Source organism: Centrocercus urophasianus, unplaced genomic scaffold (assembly GCF_019232065.1).
Source record: "Centrocercus urophasianus isolate 14NV4802_14NV808 unplaced genomic scaffold, USGS_Curo_1.0 seq_9, whole genome shotgun sequence".
Lineage (NCBI taxonomy): Eukaryota > Metazoa > Chordata > Aves > Galliformes > Phasianidae > Centrocercus > Centrocercus urophasianus.
Window position 1 is genome coordinate 39,913,691 of NW_024885532.1, and position 7,668 is coordinate 39,921,358.

Consider the following 7,668-nt stretch of genomic DNA (forward strand, 5'->3'; position numbering starts at 1 on the left):
GAAGCACTCATCTCCAGTCCCTTGAGTGAGGGATTGGTGCACCCTGGGGCCTCACTCTGGGGACTGCTGGCACCCCAAGGTCTGCTTCTCAGCAGAGGGCAGAGCTTGAGAGGGTCCCAAGTTAAATGGAAGGGGATGGGAGATGCTGATCAGGGCAGGGATGGGGCTACTTGATTCACACAGACATAACGCCTGCAGCGTATAATGCTGCTGAGCAGAGGAGTCACCATGAATGGCATTGCAGAGACCAAAGCCCATGTGGCATTGCCCATCTGAAGCTGCTCAGGTGTTTGAGTGAGAAGTGAGCTGGGCGGAACACTGGAGTGAAGGGCAAGTGGGAAGAAGCCTCACCTCAGGTCTCTCTGGTTTCCTGCCCTTTTCCAGGCATCCATTTGCTGAGTTGCCCCATGGGCTCAGCTTTAGCAGAGGTTGGGTGTGTGACAGGGCCTAGCAAACAAGAACTGCCGCTGCCTTTGGCACAAGGTTATATTGAAATCACACGCTGTCAAAAGCAAATAGTTCTGCTCCATTAGCAGCAATCTGTCCTGGGAACTTGTTATAAATTGTACTCTTCCTTCTTACAGAGAATGATTAACAACTCCTGACTGCAGATGGGTACGAACAAATCTTTTCTTGTTGCTCTGCTGTGGGTTGGCTGGCTCCTCTTTGGGTTTTTGTGGTGTGGTGCAGCTTTGTCACTTTCTTTGGCCCATTTCTCCCTGTTTCTCACTGTTTCTTGTCCTTGCTTCATTTGCATGCTGCCTTTCTGACTTATCTCTGACCAACAGTGTTTGTCTTGCAGGACAACTCAGTAGCAACAAAGAGCAGCACTGGATTATTCTGTTTAAACATCAGTTTAAACATCATTGGCATGTGTTTTCCTTACAAAACATCTCAAAAGCAATGGAAGGATGGTTGAGACCGCTGCAGCACACACTTATCCACGTGCCTCAGGCTGCCCGTCCCTGGGGCTCCTCCTTCCCCATTGCCCCCCTCAGCAGCCCCTGCACTTCTTAAGGGTTTGTCATTTTAGGAGCTGAAATGAAATTAAAAGTGCTGAGCTGAACACACATTTCAACTCGCTGCTTTAGAAGGGTCAAAGAAAACCCGACTCCAAGAATGAAAAAGTGAGTGTTCAGCTTTCATCAAAGCTGCTGGCATCTAGGAAGGCAGTTGGGTCATTGCAAAGTAGACAGATACTCCAAGTGTAATAACATTTAGAATAACACATGCTTACCCAGCGGTCACGTTGTATATGAAGTTCATTTCTATTGAGTGAGGACCTTTTCCAGGAATAGAACTCTTTTTCTTTGGAAATTCACAACTGCACTTCCTTTGATGGAGAGGGCAAACACACAAATATCTTTGCGCTGTGGGCAAATCTGAGCTGACCACAGTCCTCTCCTGTTTGGAGGTGGAAATATCACAGAGAGGGCTGTTCTGGCACACATCTGATGTTTCAGCATGGAGGTGTTGGTTGGACCGGGTCCCCAAGGTTGCACCAGGCCAGTGTGGGCTCACAAGGCACAAGGATTCCAAATCACTGCTCCAGATCCTCTGCCTCCCCCCCAAGCATTACTTTGATAGCTCTGTGGATTAAAGAAATGGGTTTTGCTTTATCCACAGCGGGGAGCCAGCTGAAGATCTGCACCAGTGCTTCAAGCCCCTCCAGGAGAGCAATTAAAGCCATGGAGTCATGGGCTTGCTTCCAGCCTCGAGGCATTGCTGGCTGCTCCAAGGTGTGCTGCCAGGAGTCAGAGCTGATTCTGCACCTCTGGAAACTGCGTGGATTTAGGAGTCTGGCTCTGAGCTCCTCCTGCCCTCATTGCAGGTGCTTGCTGCTGCCCAGGTGGGACTGAGGGGTCCTTAGGCTGTTTCTGCTGTGGCTGTATGACATACCATGATGAATTCTCAACTCCCTTTTCAATTCTGCTCTGCTGGACGGCCTTGCCTTGTTGCCCGTAGCAACACCTGCTTGAAAATAAGATCTGTGACAAACGGATGGGTTTGCTGGTGGCCATGTGAGAATGGTTGACATTATTAATGATAGCTGTTACTACTACCACTGCTATTTATAGCTGTTGGGGCCATGCAGCAACTATTTTTGCTGGGCATGTGGCAGTGTGTGACTCAAGACAGGGTCACCCAGATGGCATCTCTGCGAGCAGAGCAGCAGTCTGGGGCAAAGGCTCAGCGATCACGGAGGGGCTGATTTCTCTCCTGTTGCCTCAACAACTGCTTTTCTTGGCAGGGAGCTGGTGGAAAGAAGCCTGCAGTGTCAATAAGGAATCCTTTTTTTCCTGGAAAAAAGACATATACACGTCAATGTGTCCAGGAGAGCCAGAGTGGCACATCATCAGGGCTCAGGCTGTGACTCAAAAGGGACAATACTGCTTGGTGCACAAGTCAGAAGCGTCTTCAGATGAGCTGAGCTATGCGAAGTGGCTCATGGCTTTGGACATCTTGGTTTCTGGGAGACCCTGGTTGAGCTGTTGAAGACTGCTCTGTGCAGATAACCTGTCTTCTCTAGTCCCACAGAATGTTTACAATCGTGGCCCCGTTAGTCCCCTTTCACAAATTACAGCTGGGTTGTGGCATCCATCAATCCATACTCAGAGGGCACTGATGCCCTGGCACAGCTGCCCAGAGAGCTGTGGTGCCCCATCCCTGGAGGTGCTCAAGGACAGGTTGGATGGGTCCTGGGCAGCCTGAGCAGGTGGGGAACAACCAGCCCGTGGCAGGGGATGGGCCTGGGTGAGCTTTGGGGTTCCTTCCAACTCAGGCCATTCTGTGATTCTGTGATTGCAGCCAGATAAATGGGCACAGAGGCACAAGTGCTGCACAGGCAGGCTGGATCCAGGTGCAGCTCTGGATTCCCAGTCTAACTCATTTGCTCAGGGCTGCCCAGTCAGAGGAGGAGCACAGCAAAAGCTGGCTTCATCCTTCTTGAGAGCTTGGGGTGCTCCTAAACTTCCATTTTTCTGCATGCAGTTAGAAAGCAAGTTACTGTTGACAATGATGAGCTGACAAGTTCAAATTAACAAATGATAGTTTGTTTCAGAACAAATCATATTTTGAGGGAATGTGCTTAGAGGAGGGGATAGACTTTGGCCTCACCAGCTTTCAGTTGCGATCATTTTCCTTTTGACTGTTCACCTTTAAGCAATTTAGTCTGTGAAGCTGAGGTTACTCATCCTCAAATGAAGATGCTCATGCTCATCTGTGGCTCTTCCTCTCCCCTCCAGGACACTTAGCAAACATAAGCTGTCAGAAGGCATCACACCAATCCACAGCTTTCTTAGCATTTATATTTTTCAACGCAGTTTCCCCAAATCACCTTAAGATCCTTCTGGAGGGGTGCAGAACAGCACCCAAATCTCTGTGGCACCATCTCCTGCTCCACTACCCTGGCACACACCAACCCCTTGGTGTGCAGGAGAGAGGACCACAGCGGTGTCCACCTGGAGGAGGACGGAGGTGGCCACCAGCTGTCCCCAGGTCTGGTGAAAGCAACAGTTCCATTCAAATGTCCCTCTGGTTGTTCCCATCCTGTTGGGGTTACTCATCGTGTTGGCCCCCAGCTGTGGGTTCGAGCTCTGTCATCCTGCACTTGCTCTGGAGGGTCCCAGACAAGAACTGAGGTATTTACAAATGGAAAAACTGCAGAAAAGGAATGTGTTAATTTGGTGTTTTCTTTCTTCAGCACTTGAAACTGCTGTATATTTGCCAATCTTCTAATGGACATTGCCAGTATCTATGAATTCGGGATTTTTGTCCTGCTAAATTCATCCTGTTTCTATTATTCCACTTTACAGGATTGTTCAGTTCCTCCAAAATGAAATGCTTGCTGGTTGGTTGTTTTTTCCTTTTTTGTTTTGTGTTTTCCTTCAACTATTACATATTTATGTTACCACAAATTCCATTAGCATGTTATTCATTGCACCAGCAGCATTTCCAGAAATATTAAATATAACCCCAAATTCACCTTTGAGGCTCTCCAGTACGTTTCTCCCGTCAAGTTGAGAAAACCTTTCTAAAGCTGAATACTGATATCCCTCTTAGTCCCTGTGCTTCCCATCTCAGTTTCCTCCCCCTGGGGACTGTCTTCTTCATTTTAACTGACAATTTCTCATGGGACAGCGTAACAAAAATTTGGCCAAGCCCAGATAGAGTTGACTGACTGCCTCTCCTTTGTCTAGAAAATCAGTTATTCAGGAAAGCTCCCAGAGTTCTTGGGCAAGAATTTCATTTGGCAGGCACCATAGACAAACGGAGAAGTAGTTGCCCAAGGCATCTTCCTTGCTTTCTTAAATTACTGTTTTCCAATACCGCTTCTGAAACATCGTAGATTAATTTCAGATACTTGCTGTTGGACTTAAAACTCGATGACCTGACTCTTCCCTGTCTCTGGGGTGGAGCTGGTCCAGTTCTTTCAGTTTGTATGCACTTAGCTCTTTCAGATTTTCATTCCCTTCAGATGTGGTCATTTCCATATCCTGATGTCCCTCATTCATCTTCACTTTGTGCTGGGATTCAAGATCCTTTTTCTTCCCAAAGGCTGACACAAAACAGCCACCTCATTTGAGGGATGGAGTTCAGTATCTTTAAGCTTCACCACATCCTGGGCACACAGAAACCACATTTCTTTGTTCTCTTCTCATTTGTGACTCATGAACATTTTACTAGTTGTTTTAATTTCCTCTGCAAGATCGAACGCAGCTTGACTTTGGTGATTCTCATGTTACCCCTACACTTCCTGACCTTTAACATAAAATTCTCTTTGCTGGTTAATTAATCCCTTTTTCCATCCACTGCAGGCTTGTGGTTATTCCTAATTTTGTTTTTGTGGTAATTCTTCATTCAATTAAGGCATTAACCTTTCCCCTGAGAGCTTTCCTCTCTTGCCTGGGATATACGATCCATATTGTTGTAAGTTCAGTTGATTTCTCTGAATAATTCCCTTAATTTCTCTAAATTCCCCCTCTGAAATGTTAACTTCTTTTTTATTTGAAGGGAGATGCCTTGAGGGCTCCTGATCCAGGATATTTTCTATGACAAAATAGTTCTGCGAAGTCTTTATCTCTTAGCAAAGCAAGTGCAAGGTGTTGCACTTGGGTTGAGGCAATCCCAGATACAAGTACAAAAAGGGAGAAGAGCTCACTGAGAGCAGCCCTGCAGAGCAGGACTTGGGGATCCTGATGGGCAAGATGGACATGAGCCAGCAGTGTGCACTTGCAGCCTGGAGGGCCAGCAGCAACTTGGGCTGCATCAACACAGAAGTTGCAGCAAGGAGAGGGAGAGGTTTGTTCCCCTCTGCTCTGCCCTCATGAGGCCCCATCTGGACGCTGTGCCCAGGACACAAGACATAGAGCTGCTGGAGTGAGTCCAGAGCAGCGCCATGAAGATCAGAGGGCTTGTGGACCTCTCCTATGAAGAAAGGGGAGACCAACTTTTTACGCAGTTTGATAGAGACAGGACAAGGAATCACTTTAAACTAAGAAGGGAGGTGTAGGTTAGATGTTAAAAACAAATTCTTTACTCAGAAGGTGATGAGGCCCTGGCACAGCTGCCCAGAGAGCTGTGGTGCCCCATCCCTAGAGGTGCTCAAGGCCAGGCCCTGGGCAGCCTGAGCTGGTGGTGGGCAACCAGCCCATGGCGGGGGTTGGGGCTGGGTGGGCTTTGTGGTCCCTTCCAACCCAAGCCATTCTGTGACGCTGTGATTCTATGATAAAAACAAGTAAGAAAATAATTTCCTTTATCAGATATTTCAGGGAAGAAACCAAACTGCTGTGTCCAGGAGTTGCTGCATCTCACAATGGTCAGCAATATGACGATTCATTCAGATCTTCATTAGAGACTTCTGTGCTTGGTATCATCAGCTGTATGACAACAGCACAGCACTCCCTGTCCTTACCTGCATCTAATGACAGAGGAAAATGCCACAACAACCCTCATGCTGACTTTTTGTGCTCCCATTTCCTTCCTGTCATTGCTGACACCACCTAGATACCTCCTAGACAAGGCATGCAGGATGTTGTTCCTTTCACACAGACTAACGCTCTCACTAGTGCATGTTTCTGAGTAGCCATAAGGTCCACTTAATCTTCTCCACCTCTGCAGCTGAGTTTGTGTCCCAGCCATCATTTCCCACACACTTGCCCAGCCTGACCCCTGCTATTTGCCTGATCTGCAAGCTGCCATGACAAGTACCAGTTCTGCTTGATGAAACCTGCTCCTTTGAAAATGGTTCTGTCGGCTTTCCCTTTCCTCCACCAGGAATCTTCATCAACCTAAGATCCTTACATCAGCCTTACACCAGCCTTTAATGAAGCTGTCACCTCAGAGTACCTGTAGGTAATTGGTTGGAATCTGGGTCCCATCCCCAAGCTCAAGGCTACAGATGGTTCCAGTCCAGCTTCCATCTCCACTCTTGTCTTCTGGCCTCCTCCTTGCCTCTCCTATGTTGTTAAGCTTTGGAGCTCCCTCAGTCTGCAGCAATCAGAGAGTTTAAGGGGCTCTGAGGCTTAAGGAAAGGCTGAATCCTCCCTTCTTGGGGCCTAGGAAGCAAGGTTCTGTCAAAAATCTGCCCCACTGCTACCACAAGTCAGTCTCTGCTGCTAAGCTGGGCGGAACTCTGTGCCTTGCCAACCTGAGACCAGCTCAGTCCTGTGGGACTTTACACACGGGCTGACTGCCCCCATCTTCCCAGTGTTACGGTTCTTTTCACAGCTCTATGACCACTGCTGGTGAGGGGCCCAGACACAGGCCTGGAAGGAGCGGCCTGGAAGAGATGGGAGGATCTGACAGGGACATGCTGATAGAAGTGGTTGCTCACACCACCGTGCCCCATGCTGCCCACCACACAACACACAGCCCCTTTGCCCACTCGGTTCATCCTCTTTTCCACAAAGAACTGCCAAGAGAAACCTTCAGTGCAGAGATCCCCCAGAGGGACAGTCCACGTAATTGCGTTTGTTGTGCAACCAAACTCACCGCTCCTTATCCTCCGATAAGCTGCCTTCAAAAAAATGCTAAGAAAAAATAATGCAAAATACCAGATTTGGGCTCTTTAAGAAAAGCAATTGCTGCTGCGGATGGGACGGTTCTCCCTCCCCTGCCCCCTGGGCTCCTGCCAGCAAGCTGGGGAGGAGCTGTGCGTCCCAAACATCTCCTCTGCTTAGGGCTTCAAGTGCATTTTTCACATGGGAAAAAATCTTGTAGTGTAGTGTCCAAAGGGAAAGCTGACGTGCTTTGGGTCAACATTGCCAACTCCGAGCAAATGTTTGCTTTAAGGAGGTGTGTGACATTCCTTTCCAAAACCAAAGGGAACCTGGTCTTCAGGAGCTCTCTTGAATTTTAACCAGTTGAGTGGACGAGGAGGCAAAGAGGACTTCCAAGACTGCGTAGTTAAACAAAAAGTTTTAAATTACCAGCCAATTCCTGTGAGCATACTGTTGTGTTCCCTGCATGCAGAACTCAAGCCCAGCGCTCAGGCCCAGGTGTTCTACCTGGATAGGTGCAAATGGTGCTGATATGGCCACACAGCCCCTGGTCACAGAGGGGTGACAAGTCTGGACAGACAGCTGAAGCCAAAATCAAACTCTTCACCTTCAAATCACCTCTCCTCTCCTCTCCTCTCCTCTCCTCTCCTCTCCTCTCCTCTCCTCT